The sequence below is a fragment of the Saccopteryx bilineata genome, chromosome 3 (assembly GCF_036850765.1).
Source record: "Saccopteryx bilineata isolate mSacBil1 chromosome 3, mSacBil1_pri_phased_curated, whole genome shotgun sequence".
NCBI lineage: Eukaryota > Metazoa > Chordata > Mammalia > Chiroptera > Emballonuridae > Saccopteryx > Saccopteryx bilineata.
The window spans coordinates 304,153,941-304,179,762 of NC_089492.1; the positions used below are offsets into that span (position 1 = coordinate 304,153,941).

Consider the following 25,822-nt stretch of genomic DNA (forward strand, 5'->3'; position numbering starts at 1 on the left):
TGGTTTTGTTGACCTTTTAGAGAAAATTGGAGGAGAAAAAGAGAAAGGGAGGAGGGCAGGAACAAGAAGCTTCAACTAGCAGTAGTTGCTTCTTGTATTTGACTTGACCAGGCAAGCCCAGGGTTTTGTTTTTTGTTTTGTTTTGTTTTGTTTGTTTTGGTTTTTTTTATTCATTTTAGAGAGGAAAGGGAGAGACAGAGGAGAGACAGAAGGGGGGAGGAGCTGGAAGCATCAACTCCCATATGTGCCTTGACCAGGCAAGCCCAGGGTTTTGAACTGGCGACCTCAGCGTTCCAGGTCGAGGCTTTATGCACTGCGCCACCACAGGCCAGGCTTTTTTTTTTTTTTTTTTTTTTTTTTTTTTTTAATTTTCTTTTTTAAAGAGAAACATCAACTTGTAGTTGCTCACTGGTTACTTTCTCTTCGTTTGGGAAGGGGGGCTCTAGCCAGCGCCCTTGGGGTCTCTAACCTGGATCCTCAGCATCCCAGCCCCACGCTCTAGCCTGCGGCCAATGCTCATGCCTGGCCTCTCGTCAGGCCTCGTTTCTTGTCGGGGACACTGTCCTGGCCGCCGCTGCACACAGGCTTCCTCTCTCTTACCCGGGTTCACCGCCACTGCTGGTCTCTCAGCCTGACTAGCTGGGGGACCAAGGAGCTCCGACCAGGCCGGCCCCTCGGCGGGTTTCCTTCAGCAGCCTCACGCTCACGGCGCATGCGTGACCTCCGCAGGCCCCGCCCCCAGCACGCGGGCGCCACATCCTACAGACCCGGCATCGGAGAGCGGACAGCCCGCTAGTGAGTTTCACTCTTTCTCTGTCAAACCCTTCCTTCCACAACCCGTCCTTCATCCCGCGTCTGGGGCATCCTGGTGGGCCTTCAAGTCCCCGCTGCCACCCCGCCCACTTAATGCGGCGCTTCCCGGGCGGTTTCAAGGCCGCCCCCGCGGGGCTGTTCTACCTTCGGTCCACATAGTGGCACCTTTCACCTCTTTTTCCTTTTAAAATATTTTACTGACTTTGCTTAAAATCCTTTACTGACCTTTTTTTTTAACACCAGGAGCCAATCAAGTCCTTAGGTGGATCTGCGGCCCCCATCTCTCACCGGGCCCTAGGTGGCCGTCAGTCCGTCCAGCCTCCGGCGGCGCTGACCCCTCCACCCCCCGGGTCCTAGAGACCCCTCCCCGCCTCTTTTGCGCCTTTCTCGGGCCACCTTCTCATAATCACATTTCCTGGACCGGGCTTTGGAGGAGGAGGTGTCGTGGGCCTGCGTCCTGACATCCCAAGTTTCTCAGTCCCAAATGCCACCCCACCGAGAAATGTGCTCTTTGGGGTCATGTGGGCGAGGGGACCAGGAGAAAAGTAGAGCGCCCTAGAGAGAGAAATAGGAAAAGTGAGGAGGAGAGCAGAGTGTGAGAGGCGTAACCAGAAGAATGCAGGAGAGGGGGGCCTGCAATGTCTGGGGTCTTATGCTCAAGCCAGTGATCTCTGCGTTTCGGACTGAGGGAGGAAGGGCTGACTGAGAAAGTTTGAAAACTAAAACCACAGTTGTGGTTCTTGTTATCGGTTCCCTGAAATAAACTTGCAGCACCAGCAAAAAGAATAGATTATATGAATAGTCAAGGACAAACCGTTCAAACTTCTCACACACCTCCCCCATCCCGGAGACACAAGTTAGGTAGGTCTGCAAACAGAGAAGTCAAATCAGGCACTTGTCACGGGAAAGCTAAAGCTGGAAAGGTATATAAGATGTAAGAAATCTAATTTGGGGGAGCTCGTGTTTTTGATGCTACTAGCCCACATGCTCCACCGGCTACCAATACATCCAACTTCCTCGACCAAGTTGTCTGGGTGTTTTATCCTCCATCAGGGTTGCTTCTTGCAACACGTGAGGGAGCACAGATGGCAATGTGGAGGATGAGGGACTTGCAAAGGCACAAAGCAGCAGGGGGAAATACAGAAATTTACAGAAAAGCAGGATCTTCAAAGAGATGACAGTGAGCAAATAGGATGAGGGTCCACGGAAGAATGTGAAAAATTGGTGGTGTAATCATAAATCCCTAACATGGCAGGGCACAGTTGGTAGACACCCTCAGGCCTGTAATTTCATTTTTTTTGTTTGTTTAGAGTTTATTTATTCATTTTTAGAGAGAGAGAGAGAGAGGAGAGAGAGAAGGGGGTTTCTGGAGCAGGAAGTATCAACTCCCATATGTGCCTTGACCAGGCAAGCCCAGGGTTTCAAACCTCAGTGTTCCAGGTCAACGCTCTATCCACTGCGCCACCACAGGTGGTAATTTCTTTAGTGAAAGGTATTTAACCCAGTACTGCCCATTGTCTCCTGCATCTAGATTAATAGACCTTTGAAATGCCAGAAATGATAGCCCTCAGGCATGACGACTTTCAAGAAAGCACAGAATCGGCTGATTTGTGGTGGTGCAGTGGATAAAGCGTCAACCTAGAGTGCGAGGTTGCCGGTTTGAAACCCCCAGCTTGCCTGGTCAAGGCACATGTGGGAGTTGATGCTTCCTGCTCCTCCCCCCTTCTTTCTCTCTCTCCACTCCCACCCTCTCTTCTCTAAAATGAATAAAGTCTCGCCCTGGCCGATTGGCTCAGTGGTAGAGCATTGGCCTGGCGTGTAGGAGTCCCGAGTTTGATTCCCTGCCAGGGCACACAGGAGAAGCGCCCATCTGTTTCTCCACCCCTCCCCCTCTCCTTCTCTCTGTCTCTCTTTTCCCCTCCCGCAGCTGAGGCTCCATTGGAGCAAAGATGGCCCAGGCGCTGAGGATGGCTCTGTGGCCTCTGCCTCAGGCACTAGAATGGCTTAGGATGCAACAGAGTGACGCCCCAGATGGGCAGAGCATCGCCCCCTAGTGGACATGCAGGGTGGGTCCAGGTCGGGCACATGCGGGAGTCTGTCTGACTGCCTCCCCCGTTTCCAGCTTCGGAAAAATGAAAAAATAAAATAAAATGAATAAAGTCTCTAAAAAATAAAAAAGCACTTAATCTTGGCTGCCCTGTAATCCAATTGTGGGGGACTGTAAACTGACAGTCCTTGCAGTTTAGATTTGTGGGGGACAGAGGTGTGAGGGTCTGTCAGTGAGCTGACAGGGTCCTTGCTGCCCATCCCCCACCTCACTTGCCTGATTAAATTGCTAAAGGTTGAGCTCTTCCCCACAACCTCTGATTGTTTGATTAAATTGGTAAAGGCAGTTTACTCTAGACGAGGCAGTTTTCTTTTTACCCTTTGTTTTGTAAAGTTAATATGTTATGCATGGTGGGGGGAGAATTCTTGATTTTCTTCAGAAATGTAACTGCTATCTGAGCTCTTTGTTTTGCAAATGACTTTGCTCTCTGAACTATAAATAAAGCATTTTGGGGGTGCAGGCTCGCTCTTGCAAGCCATCAGCTTGCCAATGGGGGTCCTCCCAATCCCATCCTTTTTCTATGTGTTTATTTTCTAATCCTCTTGCTGTTGCCACTCAAGACCTGCAAAATTACAAGTTGTGCTGGTTCGCGACATCCTATCCCGCCTTGCTTTCTCCCACCTTCATGTAATGTTCCATACTTTTCTTCCTTTTTGTTTTTTTTCTTCTTTTCCAAGTGAGAGGTGAGGAGATAAACAGATTCCTTCTGATTGTGGCCCAACTGGGATCCACCCAGCAACCCCTGTCTGGGGCTGATGCTTTGCCCATCTGAAGCCACTGGCAACCAAGCTACATTTAGGGCCTGAGGTGGAGGCTTTATGGAGCCATCCTCAGTACCTGGGGCTGATATGCTTGAACCAATTGAGCCATACCTGCAGGAGAAGAAGAAATAGAGAAGGAGGGGAGGGGTGGAGAAGGCAGATGGTCATGTCTCCTGTGTGCCCTGACCGGGAATTGAACCTGGGACATCACACACCGGGCTGATGCTGTACCACTGAGCCAACTGGCCAGGGCCTACTTTTCTTCCTTACTATCAGATGCATAAAAGAAACAAGCAAAACTCATTTTTAGCATTTTGAGATCTTTCTTCCCGGCATATGTTGTCAGTTTGGCTCAAAAAACTAATAAAGATTCTCTATAGGTTAGGACTTTTTTTTTTTTTTTTGTCAGCAGTCAACTGGTGAAAGGTAGGAGCTTGGGAACAATGGTGAGGCAGTTCTTACAGAGAGTAGGGTGAGGGTTAAAAGCATTGGATCCATGGGCCACAAGCCACATGTTGCCTGGGACTGAAAGAGGCCAAGGGGTGACAAGGAGAGCAGAAGAGCAAGCAAAGCAAGAAGGAAGTCTAGCCACCACAGAGTGGCAGAGAGTGGAGAAGAAGGGAAGTTACTGAGGAAAGAAGCAATATATATATTTGGGAGACTGGAGAGGGAGCTAGATGGAGAATAAAATTCAAAGTACAAAAAAAATTGGACAATCTGAAATGTTGGGAAGAAAAAGCAACAAGAGGGGTATCAAATGGAAGAAAAAAATATGTTGATAGATTTGCAGAACAAGAGGGTAATGAATGGTAGTGAAAAAGGAGGGGTCGCTTTTGGATGTATCTATCAGAAACATGGATGGACCTATAGAATAGTATGCTAAGTGGATAAAGCCAGGCAGAGAAAAACTGTATGATCTTGCAAATGTGGTATCTAGAAAAGTCATTCCTGTGTGTGGCTGTGGCATGCAAGAATGAGACGGCACTCCATCACCAGATGTGCAGGCTTTATTAGAGGAGAAAGACCTTCCGGGGCACTCCTCCAGGAGAAGTGCACCAGGTTACAGACTAGGGGCGAGTTATATAGAACCTGAGGAGATACTGAGGCAAAAGTCTTAGTATGTCCAGAATGCTCCTCCTTGGGGGACTTCGAGCATGTGGGGGTTGAATCAAAAGTCATGGTATGTCCGGAGACCCTCCTTGGGGGGGCTTGTCAGCTTTTTGGGATTTCCTCTGTCTGAGGGGCGATAGATAGTCCAGTAAGGGCGAGGTCTGACAGATAAGTGGAACATCAAGAGGGCAGTTTGGAATACACATATCTATCATTTCTCAACTCTGTGGTTACATATAAAAGAAAGGCAGTTATTAATTTTATAATATATGGTAAGGGGTGATGAGAAAGAGGAGAAAAAATTGGAAAATTATTGCTTCCTCTGGAGAGAACTTGAGAAGGGAACCTTGCCAAGCCAAGTCCCTCATCCAGTTAAGAAGGTCATCAATTTCCATGCTGTAAGGTCTGAACCAGGCGATGTCCTTGAAAACCTGAGTGAGGAAGTAAAATAATTTTGCGAATTAATAATTGTTAGTTGCTTGCTGCTAGTGCCAAGTGAACAGAGTGACATGGTGATACATGGTCTCCTGGATGAGCCTCATGAGATGTGCTGGTCTGGTTCCTCTTGAATGGGAGGACATGTGGAGATTTTAAGAAACAGGGAACCTGTTGGTGTAAGTTTTAGAAGGACTGAGTATGTGTGGTTTAAAAGGAAGGGGGTTTGGAGAACATTCAGGAGGGAACTTCTCGGGCTGAGGGGCGGCTTTTTCCTGCTGTCATCCCTACCTATTTGATATTTCCTTCGTGAAGTTCTCCTTGGGATATTGGGGAATAGAAGTGTAGGAGCATTTGATTGTAGGTAATCCTAGAGATTTCTCTCATCTGGCCTGTAGGAACTTGATAAAGAAGGGGGCAAGTATTTGGAGATCAGGAATACAGAGATAAGGAGGGTTGTATTAGAGGGGTGAAAGTTCTTCCATGGTGCCTGACCAGGCGGTGGCGCAGTGGATAGAGCGTTGGACTGGGATGCATAGGACCCAGGTTCGAGACCCCGAGGTCGCCAGCTTGAGTGCAGGCTCATCTGGTTTGAGCAAGAAGCCCACCAGCTTGAACTCAAGGTCCCTGGCTCCAGCAAGGGGTTACTCGGTCTGCTGAAGGCCCACAGTCAAGGCACATATGAGAAAGCAATCAATGAACAACTAAGGTGTTGCAACGTGCAATGAAAAACTAATGATTGATGCTTTTCATCTCTCTTTGTTCCTGTCTGTCCCTGTCTATCCCTCTCTCTGACTCACTCTCTGTCTCTGTAAAAAATAAATAAATTTAAAAAAAACAAAACAAGTTCTTCCATGGTAAAGTTAGAGCTATTTTTTCCTGGTAGCCTTGGAGAGAGCAGTTAGCTTGAGCTAAAAGAAATGTTTCATGTCCGTTTGTAGGCTCTTCTTCAGCCAACTTCGAAGACCCAGTGATCTTGTCCTTTTACTATGTGAAGGGTAAAAAGACTGAGAAGCATTAAGAGGTGATTGTTATTCATTCTCCTAGTTCTTCAAGGATACGGGAGAGCTTTAGGGTTAGGGGACCTGTAGGGGTTGAAAAATAGGATTTAGGAGGTTTGCTAATATAGGGTTTAAGATTTTTCTGTTTGGCGAGGGCAGGTTTCAGGGTTGGTGTGTAAGGTTAGGTAGATTTTTCCAATTTTCTGATTGGTGAAGGTCTGCATGTGATTCTGTAAGAAACTAGTGAACAAATGTAAGAGGCAGGGTTTAAAAGTTAGAAAAGTAAATAGGAGAGTGACTGGACTAATGAAAGGCAATAGTAAGACTCTTGCCCATTTTGTGTGAAACCACTGATTCTATGTATACAAATTCTCTAGGCTTCAGAGAGAGAGACAGAGAGTAGAAATAAGACAGGGAAGTGGCCGGTCCCCCAGCCCCTAGACCTACTTTTATAGAAAATTTTAAAGCCACAAGAAGAGAAATTACCTGTATAGCTTGTTTGGTCCTTAAATTGACGGATACTATATTAGGAACTGGAAGAGGCTCAAGGGGTGGGGTTAGGTTGATATTTGGGGTGAGACAGATTAGGGTACAGGTTTCTGTACAATTAGTAGGGAAATACATATACTTGTGGTCTCACATGAGTAGAAAGCCCCTGATTGGGTGAGGCAGGCTAAGAGGTGAATAGAGAATAGAAGGACAAGGGGTCAGTTTCGTTTCTCTATTTCTGAGCTCCAGATGGTCAGGGTGGAGGAAAGAGTTGTCCCAATAAGTGGGGAGGGTAGAGGATTGGTAGCTAGGGTGACTGATTAAACATTCTTTGAAAACCAGTTTTCTGACTGTGCAAATTCTTTTTTCTCAGTACAAATCTCCTATAACCTGCACAAACCTTCTACAACTTACTTAAACCTTCAGCTTTTATTCACTTTCTTATCCAGAAACAACTGGCCTTAATAACAACTTGCTTTTCCTTTTTCTTTCAAAAGTATTTCCATACCTTACGCCTTCTATTATCAAAACCATACAATTCCTTTCTAGTCAGAACTCTTGATTTAAAAATCTTTAGCCTTTAGTGATGTAAAGCCAGTAGGCAGGGCCAGGGCCACCATCACAGCAGCCGCCCGGCCCATGCAGGTTCGCATTGGATTCGGACAGTCGGTAAAGAAACAACGGAGCCAAGAACTGATGGGCCTTCATCTTTAATCCTAGCTTGCACCGGGCGGGCAAGTAAAAACACACACTGGGCTCCAAAACCCAGTCACATTCAGTGCTCACAAAGCTACTGACTTATCCGAGTTTCCTAGAATCAAAGGTTTCTAGCTCACCAGCCTTATTCTCCTCCTTATCCCCAGATACAAACTGCACAAACTGGCATCTCACTCAGCACTCCGCCATCTTGGCTGCTTCTCCTGGCCACATGGCCTCTTTCTGCTCTCTGTTCTGCTCCCTCCGCTCTCTCATGCTAGTCATCCCAGGAACCAAGAGCCCCAGCTCCCGTTCTGCCCCCATTTTATAGTATAGCTTCACAACCTTTAATCCAATATACAAAATAGGGAAGTCTCTAATACAAAGTCACTTCTCTGAGGCATGATTGGATTGTACCACCCCACATCAAAAAAGGGTAGGAAAGGCTTAATCCCAAAACCAAGCCCCAGGCTACAAGGATTCTGCCTGCCTTTAGCCCACCCCAACACACATTAATATCACCTGGGCGACGGCCTCCTCGTGTTATCTTTAACAAAGTGAGCATAATACATTTAATCTGCCCAACAAGTGACAATTAAATTGACTTTCTTTTTATCCTAGTTTCCCTTTTCCCAAAGCCTGACTAAAGGAGTTTTTAATTTTATCATATATTCACCATACGTAGACCAACCAGCTTCCAGTTTGTGGTTGGAGTAGGCATGCCATTTTTCTACTTTAACAGCAGTGGGAGTTGTCAGGATCACGGTGTGTGGACTTGTCTGTTGGGCAGATAAAATATATTATGCTCACTTTGTTAAAGATGGCGCTGCCCACGTGGAGGCCGTCGCCCAGGGGATATTAATGTGTGTTGGGGGCGGGCTATGGGCAGGCAGAATCCTTGTAGCCTGAGGCTTGGTTTTGGGATTAAGCCTTTCCCACCCTTTTTGATGTGGGGTGGTACAATCCCATCATGCCCCAGATAAGTGACTTTGTATTAGAGACTTCCCTATTTTGTATATTGGATTAAAGGTTTGGATTTCTACACTATAAAATGGGGGCAGAACAGGAGTTTGCTCTTGGTTCCTGAGATTATCATTAGAGGAGCAGAGCAGAGCAGAGAGCAGAGAAAGGCCAAGTGGAGGAGGCCAGGAGAAACAGCCAAGATGGTGGAGTTCTAAGTGAGGAGCCAGTTTGTGCAGAGTTTGTGTAGGGAGAAGGAAGGAGATGAGGAACAGAGGTGAATAAGTCTGGTGAGCTAGAAACCTTTGATTCTAGGAAACTCGGATAAGTCAGTAGCTTTGTGAGCACTGAATGTGAGTGGGTTTTGGAGCCCAGTGTGTGTTTTTTACTTGCCCGCCAGGTGCAAGCTAGGATTAAAGATCATGGCCCATCAGTTCTTGGCTCCGTTGTTTCTTATTTTATTTATTTATTTTTTTTACAGAGACAGAGAGTGGGTCAGAGAGAGGGATAGACAGGGACAGACAGATAGGAATGGAGAGAGATGAGAAGCATCAATCATTAGTTTTTCTTTTTTTTTTTTTTTTTTTTTTCCTGAAGCTAGAAACAGGGAGAGACAGTCAGACAGACTCCCGCATGCGCCCGACCGGGATCCACCCGGCACGCCCACCATGGGGCGATGCTCTGCCCATCCTGGGCGTCGCCATGTTGCGACCAGAGCCACTCCAGCGCCTGAGGCAGAGGCCACAGAGCCATCCCCAGCGCCCGGGCCATCTTTGCTCCAATGGAACCTTGGCTGCGGGAGGGGAAGAGAGAGACAGAGAGGAAAGCGCGGCGGAGGGGTGGAGAAGCAAATGGGTGCTTCTCCTGTGTGCCCTGGCCGGGAATCGAACCCGGGTCCTCTGCACGCTAGGCCGACGCTCTACCGCTGAGCCAACCGGCCAGGGCAATCATTAGTTTTTCATTGCGCGTTGCAACACCTTAGTTGTTCATTGATTGCTTTCTCATATGTGCCTTGACCGTGGGCCTTCAGCAGACTGAGTAACCCCTTGCTGGAGCCAGCGACCTTGGGTTCAAGCTGGTGGGCTTTTCCTCAAACCAGATGAGCCCGCACTCAAGCTGGTGACCTCGGGGACTCGAACCTGGGTCCTCTGCATCCCAGTCCAACGCTGTATCCACTGTGCCACCACCTGGTCAGGAGGCTCTGTTGTTTCTTTACCGACTGTCCGAATCCAATGCGAACCTGCATGGGCCGGGCTTCTGTGATAGTGGCCGTGGATACTGGCTTTACACTGTCCATGTGAAAGTCAGTCCTTGGGTGATGTAATGCTGGAAGTGCCTCTTGGACAGTCTTTGAACAGTTTGCTGAGTAACCTATAAATCCTGCAAGTAGGCCCTGGCCGGTTGGCTCAGTGGTAGAGCGTCGGCCTGGCGTGCGGGGGACCCGGGTTCGATTCCCGGCCAGGGCACATAGGAGAGGCGCCCATTTGCTTCTCCACACCCCCCCTCCTTCCTCTCTGTCTCTCTTCCCCTCCCGCAGCCGAGTCTCCATTGGAGCAAAGATGGCCCGGGTGCTGGGAATGGCTCCTTGGCCTCTGCCCCAGGCACTAGAGTGGCTCTGGTCACGGCAGAGCGACACCCCGGAGGGGCAGAGCATCGCCCCTGGTGGGCATGCTGGGTGGATCCTGGTCAGGCGCATGCAGAAGTCTGTCTGATTGTCTCTCTCTCCCCGTTTCCAGCTTCAGAAAAATACAAAAAAAAAAAAAAAAATCCTGCAAGTACTTAGGGAAAGGGTGGTTACATTTCTACACTTTGCAGTTAGAGTTTAAGTCCTAGTGACTACTACTTCTAGCTGGAATTAGCAGCAGGTCCCAGCCTACAATAAGCATGGGCATTGAGACAAGAGGAATAAAGGAGATACTATACATTAAATAAAGTAACAAAATCAGACTGTCAATACCCACAGTAAAGATTTTTGAGGGATAAATAAAACTTAAATATTCAAGTGAGGCATAGTAGATGGCCCTTGTGTTTACAAGAAAGGAGATCAGCTTATCTGCTACTTGGAAGAAATAACTTAGGCTCCTGAACGATGTCCTTGGGCCTTCAGTGGCAATTCCCAGGATGCTGGGCAAGGTCAGGTCACAGGTAGGTGGAACAGGGTTAGAAGAGACTGAACCCTCCTTCCATGGAGCAAGGGGGCAGCTTACCTTCTCATGTCCCTTTCCACTGCAGAGGTGTGTCCCTTGATGGGGCCGGGAAGCCTGGCAGGCTTCAGTTCAATGACCTTTCTTTCCACTCTGGAGCAGGGCCTTGATAGAATGCTATGAAGCCCCTTAGGGCGCTGGAGCCAAAAGTTGCTATTTCCTGACTCCTTTTGGGCCTTATTTGCCTTTTCTGTTACTTTCTTGGTCATTATAGACCTTAAAAGCCATGCTCAGAAGATCTCACTGAGGGGCTTGACTAAGAGCAAAATTGGGAATTCAGTGTTTAAAAAAGCCTATTAGAGGAAAGAAAAGATTTGATCTGTGGTGGTAGGTGGTTGGAGACTGTGGAGGGTCTGAGTTTGAGCTAGGGTGAGACATCAGGTGGTGGGGGTTAAGGCAATGCCTAGATAGACTATGGACTGAGAATGAAGTTGAGCCTTAGCAGAGAGGACACGATATCACTTCATAGCGAGGAAGTTAAGAAGGGTGGTAATGTGTCTCCTTGAGGCAGGCAGGGAGGGGCTGCAGAGGAGTAGGTTATCTACATATTGTAAGAGAGTACTAGTTTTGAGATTGCATGCTGTTAAATCCTGAGCTAGTGCCTGCTGAAACAGGTGTGGGCTGTTTCTGAACCCCTGGGGTAAGACAATTGTTGGGCAGATAAAATATATTATGCTCACTTTGTTAAAGACGGCACTGCCCACGAGGAGGCTGTTGCCCAGGTGATATTAATGTGTGTCTTTGTGGGCAGTTAGAATCCTTGTAGCCTGGGGCTTGGTTTTGGGATTAAGCCTTTCCCACCCTTTTTGATGTGGGGTGGTACAATCCAATCATGCCTCAGAGAAGTGACTTTGTATTAGAGACTTCCCTACTTTGTATATTGGATTAGAGGTTGTGAAGCTACAGTATAAAGTGGTGGCAAAACGGGAGTTTGCCCTCTTGGTTCCTGAGATTATCATTAGAGGAGAGAACAGAGGAGAGCAGAGAAAGGCCTCGTGGAGGAGGCCAGGAGAAGCAGCCAAGATGGTGGAGTGCTGAGTGAGATGCCAGTTTGTGCAGTTTGACGCTGGAGAAGGAAGGAGATGGGAAACAGAGGTAAATAAGTCTGGTGAGCTAGAAACCTTTGATTCTAGGAAACTTGGATAAGTCAGTGGCTTTGTGAGCACTGAATGTGACTGGGTTTTGGAGCCCAGTATGTATTTTTACTTGCCCGCCGGGTGCAAGCTAGAATTAAAGACTATGGCCCATCAGTTCTTGGCTCCGTTGTTTCTTTACCGACTGTCCGAATCCACTGCGAACCTGCATGGGCTGGGCTGCTGTGATAGACTCCCCGGCCCTGGCTCCTGGCCTTACAACAATCCAGGTAAATTACTGGGCTGCATTAGTGTCTGGGTAAAGGCAAGCAGAAAGTAAGAGTCAGGGTGTAGCAGGCGTCCCCAAACTACGGCCCGCGGGCCGCAATTTGACCCCCTAAGGCCATTTATCCAGCTCCCGCCGCACTTCCAGAAGGGACAACTCTCTCATTGGTGGTCAGTGAGAGGAGCACTGTATGTGGGAGCCCTCCAATGGTCTGAGGGACAGTGAACTGGCCCCCTGTGTAAAAAGTTTGGGGACCCCTTGTAAAGCCAGTATTCAGGGCCAGGACCACCATCACAGCGGCCTCCTGGCCCTTGCAGGTTCACATTGGATTCGGACAGTCGGTAAAGAAACAGCAGAGCCAAAAACTGATGGGCCATAGTCTTTAATTCTAGCTTGCAGCCGGCGGGCAAGTAAAAATACACACTGGGCTCCAAAACCCAGTCACATTCAGTGCTCACAAAGCTACTGACTTATCCGAGTTTCCTAGAATCAAAGGTTTCTAGCTCACCAGACTTATTCACCTCTGTTCCCCATCTCCTTCCTTATCCCAGATACAAACTCTACACAAACTGGCATCTCACTCAGCACTCCGCCATCTTGGCTGCTTCTCCTGGCCTCCCCCACGTGGCCTCCTTCCGCTGCTGGCTCTACTCTCTCTGCTCTCTCATGCTAACCTCAGGAACCAAGAGCCAAACTCCCGCTCCGTTCCCATTTTATAGTGTAGAAATCCAAACCCTTAATCCAATATACATAATAGGGAAGTCTCTAATACAAAGTCACTTCTCTGAGGCATGATTGGATTGTACCACCCCACATCAAAAAGGGTGGGAAAGGCTTAATCCCAAAACCAAGCCCCAGGCTACAAGGATTCTCAACACACATTAATATCACCTGGGCAACGGCCTTACGTGGGCAGTACCATCTTTAACAAAGTGAGCATAATACATTTTATCTGCCCAACACCCCTGGTAGAGGAATAGTAAAGAAGGCATCCTTGAGGTCTAGGATTGTGAAGTGAGTGATGTTTGAGGGAATGTGTGACAGTAATTTGTAGAGATTAGGGACCACTGGATGGAGGGGAATTACTGCCTCATTGATTAGGTGTAAGGCTTATATGAGGAGATAAGCTCCTGAAGGTTTTCGAACAGAAAGGGTGGGGGTATTGCAGGGAGAGTCCGTGGGGATGAGTAAACCTGTTTTAAGAGGTGGGTAATTATTGGTTTAAAGCCTTAGAAACAGACACTGTTACACATTAAACAAAGACTTCACATATTATGAATTAAGGAATTTAAATGAGCGCGCTTTACTTGTTTCAATTAAAATTATACTAGAGATATTTTCTGACAAAAAAAGAGACAAGATGGATTATTCACTCACAGTTCAATAGACGATTTTGTTTTGTTTTGTTTTTTAAGCTTTTCAAGATGGCAGGGAGTTGCCAGCATAGAGGGGAGGAAGAGAGAAAGCAGAGGGATGGACAGTGTGAGCAGCTGGATGGAAAGGAGGAGGGTCAGAACCTGCAGGAGGAGGAGGTGGAGGGTAAAGTACTGGTGTGGCGCCACATGGTCAGAGGAGTCAAAAGGACTTAGAGTTCTGAGGAGAGGGGAGAGGGGGAGAAGGAAAGAGGCACAGTCACAGTTTGTAAGGAGGGAAGAGAGGTCAGAGATGAGACAGGCAACGCAGCCAGAGCCACAGCTTCTAAGGAGGGGGGAGAGGACGAAGAACACAGTGAAGGGAGAGGCCCCTGGCCAGCAGGGGAGGAGAGAGAGAGAGACTGGTGAATGAGAAAACAGGATTTAGTGAAGGGAAGGGGCTTTCTGGAGGGAAGAGACTCCAGCAAAAAGATTTGGTGAGGGAGTAGAGAGGGGTCCCGAGAGAGGGGTGCCCTCAAGGGTCAGGCAGGAAGGAGAGAGTTGGGAGTTCGCGGAGAAGGAAAGATTAGGAGCAAAGGTTTTAGGTGAGGTTTCTTTGGCCAAAAATGGCCTGCGTGTAGAACAGAAGGTACCGAAATTAAGGACAGGAGAGAAGGGAGAAGAAAGCCTGCACGTAAGGAATTTCTGATGCCCTCCCCGTCTGGTGGCAGAAATTGTCAAGATCTCTTAGGATATTGTAATTGAATGTCCCGTTTTCAGGCCAATGGGAGTCATTGTCTAGTCTGTACTGAGGCCATGCCGTGTTACAGAAGAAGATTAATTTCTTCGGTTTGAGGTCTGAGAGACCAAGTTTGGTGAGGTTTTTTATGAGACATTCTAGAGGTGTCTGGTCGGAAGGCTTAGACTCTGAAGAGCCCATAATGGAAACAGGTGAGCAAGAGGGGGCGTCCCCGCCTTTTGTCACTGTCCCAAGAGGAGAGAATTTCCGTGTGGGGGAGTCGTCCCTGATAGAGGTCATCACCACCTGTCAGGGAGCTCTGAGGACGAGAAGTCCGAGAGAGTGGAGAGGTTTGGCTAGGCGCCTAGTCTTCCGTGCAGTCCACTGAGACTGAAAGTCAAACCCCTCAAAACGTGAGGCATGTCAGGGAAAACCGTCCGACCAGGAAGGGGTGTTTTTAGAGAGAAATTTGGAGGCCAACTGGGGAAGGGGAAGGGAGAAACTCCTTACCTTCCTGGTCCAGCAGGGGTTCAGGACAGGGTTAGACTGCCAGCCAATCTACCTACAATTACATGTCCAAACAGAATCAGGGAGTAAGCCCGGGACGAGCTGCCGCTGCCCACTGCTTCCCTGGTTTTAAGTTTGGACGGCAAAGAGGGATCGACCAGGCAGTTAGTACCCTGTCCCGGGTTTCGGCACCAAAATGTAAGAATGAGACGGCACTCCATCACCAGATGTGCAGGCTTTATTAGAGGAGAAAGACCTGCAGGGGCACTCCTCCAGAAGTGCACCAGGTTACAGACTAGGGGCTAGTTATATAGAGCCTGAGGGGATACTGAGGCAAAAGTCTTGGTATGTCCGGAATGCTCCTCCTTGGGGGGCTTCGAGCATGTGGGGGTTGAATCAAAAGTCCTGGTATGTCCGGAGCCCCTCCTTGGGGCGGCTTGTCAGCTTTTTGGAATTTCCTGTCTCTGGGGCGATAGTCCAATAAGGGCGAGGTCTGACAGATAAGCGGAACATCGAGAGGGCAGTTTGGAATACACATATCTATCATGGCACAGGAAGGGGTATGTTGAAAAAACATACAGTGTGTCCGTAAAGTAGTGGTGCACTTTTGACCGGTCACAGGAAAGCAACAAAAGACAATAGAAATGTGAAATCTGCACCAAATAAAAGGAAAATCCTCCCAGTTTCTGTAGGATGATGTGGCAGCATGTGCGCACGTGCACATAATGACATAACACCGTGTATACAGCAGAGCAGCCCACGGCCATGCAAGTCAAGATGTGGATGGTACAGAGGAAAGTTCAGTGTATTCTGTGGCTCGCTAAATTTGAATCCATGACCAAAGTGCAACGTGAATATCGGCGCGTTTATAACGAAGCGCCACCACAAAGGAATGACATTACTTGGTGGGATAAGGAGTTGAAGGAAACCAGCAGTTTGGTGGAGAAACCCCTTTCTGGTAGGCCATCAGTCAGTGACCAGTCTGTAGAGGCTATACGGGATAGCTACCTAAGGAGCCCTAAAAAATCTGTGCGTGAGCCCACATCGAACTGCACTGACTAGGTATGAAACTGGGAGAGTTTTTCTTTTATTTGGTGCAGAATTCACATTTCTATCGTCTTTTGTTGCTTTCCTGTGACCGGTCAAAAGTGCACCATGGCTTTATGGACACACTGTATTTTTAACTTTGCAGACTGATTTCTAAATGCTTGTTTTCTGAGGATGAAGCCTAGAAAAGGAGGAAGAGGGAAGAAAGAGGGGTCAGCAATGGCTCTTTCTCAGATAAAGTCATATTCTCGGTTGATTGTTGTGTCTTTCTTTCCTGAAACGCCCTTTGACATGCTGATGTTCACCGTCTGAACTGTTTTGCCTGGCATTTGTTTGCACTCAACCTGGGTCTTCCCTCAGTCCTTCTGGTATCTAGTTTGATTCGATCTCAGCTTGACCCAGTGACATGGGACTTGTGAAGAGGCTCCCCTGGGCATCATCCTGGACAGCCTAACCCTTGGACTGGAGATCAGGTGTGAGCACTATGTTGTTAGTGTGGTTAGAGAGGAGATTGTTTAGGCGTTGTGTCTGGGTGCACGGACAGCTATTATACATTTGAAGCAAAATGAGTGTGTTACTGACTTGAAAATCTCAATGATTTGGAACGGAGCGGATAGTTCGTTCAGACAGTTTTTAATTTCATCAGCCAATGTAAAATAGAAAATCAATACAGTTTCTAACAGTTTGAGATTTTTTAAACGAGAGATGAGAAGCATCAACTCATAATTGCATCACTGTAGTTGTTCATTGACTGCTTCTATTACGTATGTGCCTTGACGGGGGCTCCAGCCAAGCCAGGAACCCTGTCCTCAAGCCAGGAACCTTATAGGGTTTCAACCTGGGTCCTCAGCATCCCAGGTCGATGCTCTATCCGCACTGCGCCACCACTGGTCAAGCTGTCAGTTTGAGATTCTTTAGACTATTTTCATCACATGCATTTCTTGGAGGTTGCATCTTCACCATGTTGGTTTATCTTTTGACGCACTGAAGTTTCTATGTTTAATACACACACGGTTCCCATTATATTATTTTGCATGCAGATTTCCATACCCCCTCCCATCCTCTACACAACATTTTTTACAGAAACTGACCTCTATTATGTAGTCTTGATGTACTTGTTGAAAATTATTTGGCATATATGCAGGACTTTATAATATGCTTTTTTAATTTTTTTTTTTTTACAAAGAGAGTCAGAGAGAGGGATAGACAGGCACAGACAGACAGGGAACAGAAAGAGATGAGAAGCATCAATCATCAGTTTTTTGTTTTGTTTTTTTTTGTTCTATTTTTCTGAAGTTGTAAACGGGGAGGTAGTCAGACAGACTCCTGCATATGCCCGACCGGGATCTACTAGGCATGCCCACCAGGGGGCGATGCTTTGCCCATCTGGGCCATTGCTCTGTTGCAACCAGAGCCATTCTAGTGCCTGAGGCAGAGGCCACAGAGCCATCCTCAGTGCCCGGGCCAATCTTGCTCCAATGGAGCCTTGGCTGCAGGAGGGGAAGAGAGAGACAGAGAGGAAGGAGAGGGGGAGGGGTGGAGAAGCAGATGGGCGCTTCTCCTGTGTTCCCTGGCCGGGAATCGAACCGGGGATTCCTGCACGCCAGGCCGACACTCTACCACTGAGCCAATTGGCCAGGGCCCAATCATCAGTTTTTCATTGCGACACTTTAGTTGTTCATTGATTGATTTCATACGTGCCTTGACCGTGGGCCTTCAGCAGACTGAGAAACCCCTTGCTCGAGCCAGCGACCTTGGGTCCAAGCTGGTGAACTTTTTCTCAAACTAGATGAGCCCACGCTCAAGCTGGCGACCTCAGGGTCTCGAACCTGGGTCCTCCACATCCAGTCCAACGCTCTATCCACTGTGCCACCGCCTGGTCAGGCCATTAAAAGTTGTTTTTTTTTAAGGTGAAAGGAGGATAGATACTGAGGCAGATTCCTACATGTGCCCCAATGGGGATCCACCTGGCAACCCTGTATGGGGCCGATGCTCCAGTACTGGGCTATTTAGTGCCTGAGGCTGATGCTCAGACTAACTGAGCCATCCTCAGCACCCAGGACCACACTCAAACCGATCAATCCAATGGCTGCGGGAGGGGGAGAGATAGAAAGGAGAAGGGAAGGGTGGAGAAGCAGATGCACGCTTTTCCTGTGTGCCCTGACTGGGAATTGAACCTGGGACATCCATATGCCAGGCTGATGCTCTATCCACTGAGCAACCGGCCAGGGCAACATTTCTAAGTTGCTATTTTAAAATTGATTTGAGAGAGAAAGAGAAGGAGAAGGGGGTAGAAGAGCAAGAAGCATCAACTCATAGTAGTAGTTGCTTTTTGTATGTGCCTTGACCTGGCAAGCCTGGGGTTTCAAGCCAGCAACCTCAGCATTCCAGGTTGACACTTGATCCACTGCACCACCACAGGTCAAGCTATAATACACTTTTTCATCTGAAAAACTGGAGGCTCCAACTTCCTTCTATTTCAAGAGTGTTTTGCTTCTCCTGGATCCCTTGTGCATGCTTTTACATGAATTCTAGTTTTTTTATTTGTGCCAAAATTACCTTTGGAATTTTGATAGGAATTCCATAGTCTGCAGAACACTTGGGTATCATGGACACTTGAGTGTTAACTCTTGCAATTTGTGAGTGGGGGACGTCTATTTGTTTGTATCTCATTTATTTTCCTCAGTGTTTTGTTTTCAGAGTGTAAACCTTTTACCTTGTTTATTGTTTATGTTGATATGTTTATTCCCATGTATTTTATCCTTTTCGATGTTATTGTAAACGGGATTGATTTTTTTAAGTCTTTTTTAAATTGCTCATTGTAATTTTTGTACAATCATTTTTCTAGTTGTAACCCTTTTTTGTAAATGTGGAATCTTCATGCTTTTCTTCATGTAAGATCTTTTCTGCTCTGAAAAATAATTTTACTTTTTTCTATTTCCATGACATTTATTTCTTTTTCTTGTCTAATTGCTTTGGGTAGGACTTTCATTACTTGAACAATAGTGCATAAAGTATGTTATTCTCACCTTTTTCCTCATCTTAGAACTAAAACTTTTATTTTTAAAATTTAAGATATTAATGTTTTTATTAATAAACAAGTTATAAGGTTTTTTTTGTTTTTTACAGAGCCAGAGAGAGGGATAGACAGGGACAGACAGACAGGAACAGAGAGATGAGAAGCATCAATCATCAGTTTTTTGTTGCGTATTGCGACACCTTAGTTCATTGATTGCTTTCTCATATGTGCCTTGACCGTGGGCCTTCAGCAGACCGAGAGTAACCCCTTGCTTGAACCAGAGACCTTAGCTCCAAGCTGGTGAGCTTTTTGCTCAAACCAGATGAGCCCACGCTCAAGCTGGCAACCTCGGAGTCTCGAACCTGGGTCCTTCCGCATCCCAGTCCGACGCTCTATCCACTGCGCCACCGCCTGGTCAGGCTATTTTTTAAATTTAATGTATTGGGGTTACACTAGTTAACAAAATCATACAGCATACATGTACACAATTCTACAACACATCTTCTATACATAGTATTGTGTGTTCCTCCCAAATTAAATCTCCATCCATCACCATTTTAGAACGTTCAGATGCTCATTGTTATGTTTCAGTGGCTGTGTGTTTTCTGAATATGGTTTTTATTATATTGAGGTAGTTTACTACTTTTTTTTTTTTTTTTTTTTTTTTTTTACAGACACAGAGAGAGTCAGAGTGAGGGATAGACAGGGATAGACAGACAGGAACGGAGAGATGAGAAGCATCAATCATTAGTTTTTCGTTGCGCATTGCGACACCTTAGTTGTTCATTGATTGCTTTCTCATATGTGCCTTGACCATGGGCCTTCAGCAGACCGAGTAACCCCTTGCTTGAACAAGCAACCTTGGGTCCAAGCTGGTGAATTTTTGTTCAAACCAGATGAGCCCATGCTCAAGCTGGCGACCTCGGGGTCTCGAACCTGGGTCTTCCGCATCCCAGTCCGACACTATCCACTGCGCCACCGCCTGGTCAGGCTATTTTTTCTTTTTTTAAGTGAGAGGAGGGGAGATAGACTCCTGCATGTGCCCTGAAGGAGATCCACATGGCAACCCCCATCTGCAGCTTATGCTTGAGTCAGTTGAGCTCTCCTCAGTGCCTGAGGCCAACGTTTGGACCAGCCACCCCACAGGCTGTGGGAAGGGAATAGAGAGAGAGAAGTGGGAGAGGGAAAGAAGCAGATGGTGGCTTCTCTTGTGTTCCCTGACCAGGGATTGAACCCAGGATGTCTGCACACCAGGCTGACGCTCTAGCCACTAAGCCAACTGGCCAGAGCCTAAGGTAGTTTACTATTAATAGTTTGAAAAGTTTGTTGATTTTCTGCATCAGTCACAATCTTTTTTTCCTTTCCTTTCATTCTGTTAATGTGGTAGGTTATATTGATTGATTTTTATACATGGAAACATTCTTGCTTTAATAAATTCTACTTGGTCACATTGTCTGTTTTATGTGTTGAATTGAATTTTCTAGTATTTTGATTTTTGCACCAATAGTAATCAGGGATATTAGTCTAGTTTCTCTTCTTTCTTTGTGTCTTTTTTTCTTTTTTGAGAGACAGGAAGGTAGAGAGGCTGAGAAGTGTCAACTCGTAGTGGCTTCCACTTTAGTTGTGCATTAATTACTGTATTTCCCCATGAATAAAATGCCCCTTCTTTTGTAAAATTTGGGGTCTAAAAACTGGTGCATACAGTGGTTGTTTTTTTACTTGCATTTCCTGCTTTCCACGCTTGTTTTTGTGTTCATTGCTGAAGACAGTGATTCGTCATCAGACATAGATGAGGACAAGCTAATGGATGGGAGTTTTGACAGTGATGAGGAGTTGTATGAATTTTATGATGAATAAAACTTGAGTTCAGTAACTTTATGTAATAATTTTTTTTCAAATTTCAGGCCCAAAATTATGGTGTGCCTTATACATGGGGAAATACAGTTCTATAGGTGCCTTGGTCAGGGTTGAGCCACTTCCCCTTGCTTAGGCCAGCACCTTTGGGCTCAAGCTGGAGAGCTTTGGGATTGTGTGGATGATTCCCTCCACTCAAGCCAGCGACCTCAGCATTCCAGGTCACTGCTTTATCCCCTATGCCACCAACAGTCAGGGCTTTGTTCTTTTGTTTTATTTAGTAAGACAGTCAGACAGGAAAGCAGAAAGATGATGCGAACTATCAACTTGTAGTTGTTTCACTTAGTTGTTCATTTATTGCTTCTCATACGTGCCTTGATCAGGGGTGCTTCAGCTGAGACATGACCCCTTGCTCAAGCCAGCGACCTTGGGCTTTGAGTCAGCGACCATAGGATCCTGTTGATGATCCTGTGCTCATACTGGATGAGCTGGTGCTCGAGCTGGCAATCTCAGGATTTTTGTTTGTTTGTTTGTATTTTTCTGAAGTTGGAAACGGGGAGGCAGACAGACTCCCGCATGCGCCCAACTGGGATCCACCCGGCACATCCACCAGGGGGCGATGCTTTGCCCATCTGGGACGTTGCAACCAGAGCCATTCTAGTGCCTGAGGCAGAGGCCACAGAGCCATCCCCAGCGCCCGGGCCAACTTTGCTCCAATGGAGCCTTGGCTGCGGGAGGGGAAGAGAGAGACAGAAAGGAGAGGGGGAAGGGTGGAGAAGCAGATGGGTGCTTCTCCTGTGTGCCCTGGCCGGGAATCAAACCCAGGACTCCTGCACTCCAGGCCGACGCTCTACCACTGAGCCAACCGGCCAGGGCCAATCTCAGGATTTCGAACCCCTGCATCCCAGGTCAGGCTGGTATTGGATGTTTTTGATAGCTGATTGACTTTCTCTAGTAATAATTTCTTACACATTTTTATTTCATGATTGATTTTTTTTTTTTAAATTTTTTTTTAATTTTTTTTGCATTTTTCTGAAGCTGGAAACAGGGAGAGACAGTCAGACAGACTCCCGCATGCGCCCGACCGGGATCCACCCGGCACGCCCACCAGGGGGCGACGCTCTGCCCATCCTGGGCGTCGCCATGTTGCGACCAGAGCCACTCTAGCGCCTGGGGCAGAGGCCACAGAGCCATCCCCAGCGCCCGGGCCATCTTTGCTCCAATGGAGCCTTGGCTGCGGGAGGGGAAGAGAGAGACAGAGAGGAAAGCGCGGCGGAGGGGTGGAGAAGCAAATGTGCGCTTCTCCTGTGTGCCCTGGTTGGGAATCGAACCCGGGTCCTCCGCACGCTAGGCCGACGCTCTACCGCTGAGCCAACCGGCCAGGGCTCATGATTGATTTTTATATCTTTTTAGGAATTGAATTGCTTCCTGGCAAGTATGTACTTGGTTTATATATTATTCTAACACTCCTTTAACAATTTCCATGACATCTGTTACATTGTTCCCTCTTTCATTCTTACTTGAATCTTCTCTCCTTTTCTTTAAAACTTGATTTAAGATTTTATTAATTTTTTTAGAGAGAAAGGCAGAAGGAAGAGTAGGAAGCATCAACTTTAGTATTTGCTTCCTGTTTGTGCCTTGACCAGGTAAAGCTGGGTTCCCAACTGGTGACCTCAGCGTTCCAGGTCAATGCTTTATCCACTGTGCTATCACAGGTCCGGCCTGGTGTTGAATTTTAATTTTGCATTTCATGTGTTCTCTTCCAATATGAGAAACCCTCCTTGATTTACAGGCTATCATTAACTGTTATGGGAAAATAATATAAACCAACATGACAGACACATCACTTGCTCAGAATGTATGTGGATGTGTCTCCCTGACTAGGCAGTGACACAGTGGATAAGAGTGTGAACCTGGTATGCTAAGGACCCAGGTTCAAAACCCTGGGGTCACTGGCTTGAGCATGGTCTCACCAGCTTGAATGTGGGGTTGCCCGCGAGAGTAGGATCATAGACATGAATTCATGATTGCTGGTTTGAGCCCAGAGTCACTGGCTTGAAGCCCAAGGTCACTGGTTAGACTGGAGCCGCCAGTCAAGGCACATTGGAGAAAGCAGTGAACAACTAACTAAGTTACCATAACTGAGTTGATGCTTCTTATCTCTCTCCGTGTCTGTCCCTTTCTGTCTTTTGCTTAAAAAAAAAAAAAAAAAAAAAAAAAAAAAATATATATATATATATATATATATATATATATATGGATGTGTCAGACACTCATTTCAACTGAATCTATTTTATATCTCCTTTGTCATTTTGTGTGAGAGTAAGAACTGTCACCATTTCTCCTTTGTAAAATGTGTTTGCATTTCAGCGATGGTTGACCTTCAGGGATGTGGCCATAGAATTTTCCCAGGAGTGGGAATACCTGAGCCCAGCTCAGTGGGCCTTGTACGTGCACGTGGTGTGGGAGAACTACAGGAACCTGCTCTCACTGGGTGAGGATGACTTTGCTCCAGAAGTCACTGTCTGCCCTGTGTGTCTTTCCCCTTGTGTGCTTTGGGAGCTCCTGCCTTGTAAGACTGAGATCGAAACTGTTTACTCAGACATGAGAAGCCTTCATAATGTGGTATCAGGATGTTAAACTTGCCCTTTCTTCAGATGTCCTGTCCACTTTATATGATGGATTGTTCCAGAGCTGAAGTATTTAATAAAGCTCTGAGGCCGACTTAAAATATCTAATTTCTTGTTTTCCACCCCGTACTATTCATTTGGTATTTCTGGGATGAGCACTTGGTACTTGCATATGACATTGATCCCTGTGCCCAGAAGGTCGCAAACAGATGGACTTGTGAAATATTTTTCTTTACCCTTCACTAATAGCCCTGCTTCTCAGTCAGAAGATGGCAGGTGTTTATGCTCCTTTCTCCTTACATGCAGGGATTTCTGTTTGTGATCTGAATATTATCACCATTTTGGAGCAAGGAGCCTTGGACTTTGGACTGAGAATTGAAAACAGCAAAGAAACCAAATCGGTGGAAATGTATCTAAGTTGTGAAGACAGGTAAGAGCTCGCAGAGGACGCTGCAGCACTGAGCGTTTGCAGTCTCCTCACGTGAAAGAGTTCTATGGTCAGACAGGGTTATTTCTCGTGAATTGTCAGAGAAATTTTCTTCTCCCCAACTCTCTACTTTGCCCTACCCCCAGCTTTTGTATATCTAGAAAAGCCTTCATTTCTAGAGGATTACTTTTCTGGATATAGTATTAATATTATTCTTGACAGGTGATTTCTCCCTTTCGGTAATTTGAATATTTGTTTTCACTCTGTCCTAGCTTGTTTTGGGTTTCTGCTGAAAAATCCAATGATAACATCAACATCATGGGATTTTTTATTTATTTATTTTATTTATTCATTTTTAGAGAGGAGAGGGAGAGACAGAGAGAGAGAGAGAGAGAGAGAGAGAGAGAGGAGAGAGACAGAGAGAGAGAAGGAGTGGAGGAGCTGGAAGCATCAACTCCCATATGTGCCTTGACCAGGCAAGCCCAGGGTTTCGAACCGGCAACCTCAGCATTTCCAGGTCGACGCTTTATCCACTGCGCCACCACAGGTAAGGCTATCATGGGATTTTTTCATTGGTTATTGTCATCTTTGCCTGGCTTCCTTGAGAATTCTTTTTTTCTTTTTGTTGTCAATGTAAGAATGTCCAATCCTGATCTGCAAAGAGGCATCCCAAAAGTACGCCAACCTAGATGCATAGTAACAATGCACAAGCCTTGCCCAAGGCAAAAGCAAGCACCTCACTAAAGCTACATGCCTGGGGTATGACCATGCAGCATGACCTACCCAACCAGGAATCCATGATCAGATTACCCCGTGAGGTACCACTTAGTGGAACCTTTTTCATCCACAAAACTGCCCGAGCTTTCCAGTTTAATAAGGCAATAGAATAGTGCTACAAACTCTCACCCCAAGTCTTAGTAAGGCAGTGGGAGAGGGCTGCATTAGCAAGTTAGGGAGAGAGAGAAAGAATGGTATAGGCCAGTGCCTCCATCTCCAGGGATCATTTGAGTAGGAAAATGCTGTGGTCCTGGCCAGTTGTTTCAGTGGTAGATCATCAAACCAGCGTGTGGAAGTCTTGGGTTTGATTCCTGGTCAGGGCACACAGGAGAGGTGACTGTTTGCTTCTCCCCACCTCCCTCTCTCCCTTCTTTCTCTTCCCCTCCTGCAGCCGTGGTTTGCATTGGCCCCAGCCAAGCACTGTGGATGACTCCATGGAGCCTCCAACTCAAGTGCTAAAAATAGCTCTGCTGCAAGCATCAGCCCCAGAAGGGGTCTCTGGGTGGATCTCAGTCAGGGAGCATGCAGGAGCCTGTCTCTGTATCTCCTTTCCTCTCACTTAAAGAAAAAAAGAAGTGCTGTAATAAATCATAAATTCCTAACTTAGCACATCATGATGGGTAGTCATGCTCCAAGCATACAACGTTTTACTAAAAGGTCTTTCTCTTGCCCTAGCAGGATGGCTTGTTTGACTGGAGCACTGTCCTGAACCGCAGAGGCTTCTGGTTTGATCCCTGGTCAGTGCAATATAGGAACAGATAGATGTTCTTGTCTCTCTCTCTTCCTCTCTAATATCAATAACAAACCTTTGAAAAAAAATAAAAGCTCTATCTCTGCCCCAAGCAAGTCCTGTCCATTGTTTCTATGTATCTAGGCCAACATACCCCTGAAAAGTGTTCTACACTTCCCTTTCCAATGCACACGCCACCTGTCAGCCCCCTTTCCACGAGCAAGTTGTCCCAATTGTCCTAGCCAGTCCCCACGTTAGTCCGCACCCCCATGCCATCCTCATGTCCCTGCCTTCAAGTGCACAAACAAATACTGTCATTCCCCAGAGGACTGGAGATCTTGGTGTCCCCTCCACCCCCGTGTATGCATGAGACTAAGTCAAATAAACGCACAACCGTTACCCACAGGTTTTGACACTGACCCCCCCCCCAAACCCCACCTAGCCAATGGTTTTAGGTCAGCAGATGGATCTTATACCTGTGTAGCTTGGGCACTTTTCAAACTTTTTTTTCTGGGTCCAGGAGCAAGTGACACCACATATAAATCCTTTATAAAGGGAGTCTCAGTTCCTGTACCATTTGGGGCCCCTTTAATGTCAACACCAGTGGTTTTCAAAGCCAGGTATTTTGGAGCTCATCTTGGCACTGCAGCTTCCAGGGGTTGGGTTGCCAGTATGGGGGACCAAATTCCTGGCTCCTCTATGCCTTTAAGCAAAGACCATGTATGGTGCCTGACCAGGCGGTGGCGCAGTGGATGGAACATGGGACTGGGATGCGGAGGACCCAGGTTCGAGACCCCGAGGTCTC

At 46.8% G+C, this 25,822-nt stretch overlaps 2 long non-coding RNA genes across 4 annotated transcripts in view; one reads left to right on the forward strand and one right to left on the reverse strand.

Moving 5' to 3' along the window:
* The window catches only part of LOC136332021 (uncharacterized), a 122,932-nt gene that overhangs the window by 86,356 nt on the left and 10,754 nt on the right, over positions 1–25,822 (reverse strand). Inside the window, exon 2 of the long non-coding RNA XR_010730578.1 lies at positions 15,886–16,573. This is a non-coding gene — a long non-coding RNA (uncharacterized lncRNA). The remainder of the gene's footprint in view (positions 1–15,885; positions 16,574–25,822) is intronic.
* Positions 746–25,226, forward strand: LOC136332019 (uncharacterized). Of its 3 annotated transcripts, none has more exons than XR_010730574.1 (6): positions 752–795; positions 21,867–21,888; positions 22,824–22,947; positions 23,390–23,513; positions 23,870–24,057; positions 24,963–25,226. It is a non-coding gene; the product is annotated as an uncharacterized lncRNA (long non-coding RNA). The 3 variants fall into 3 exon arrangements; XR_010730575.1 differs by having other exon boundaries at positions 24,966–25,226; XR_010730576.1 differs by lacking the exon at positions 21,867–21,888 and having other exon boundaries at positions 746–795.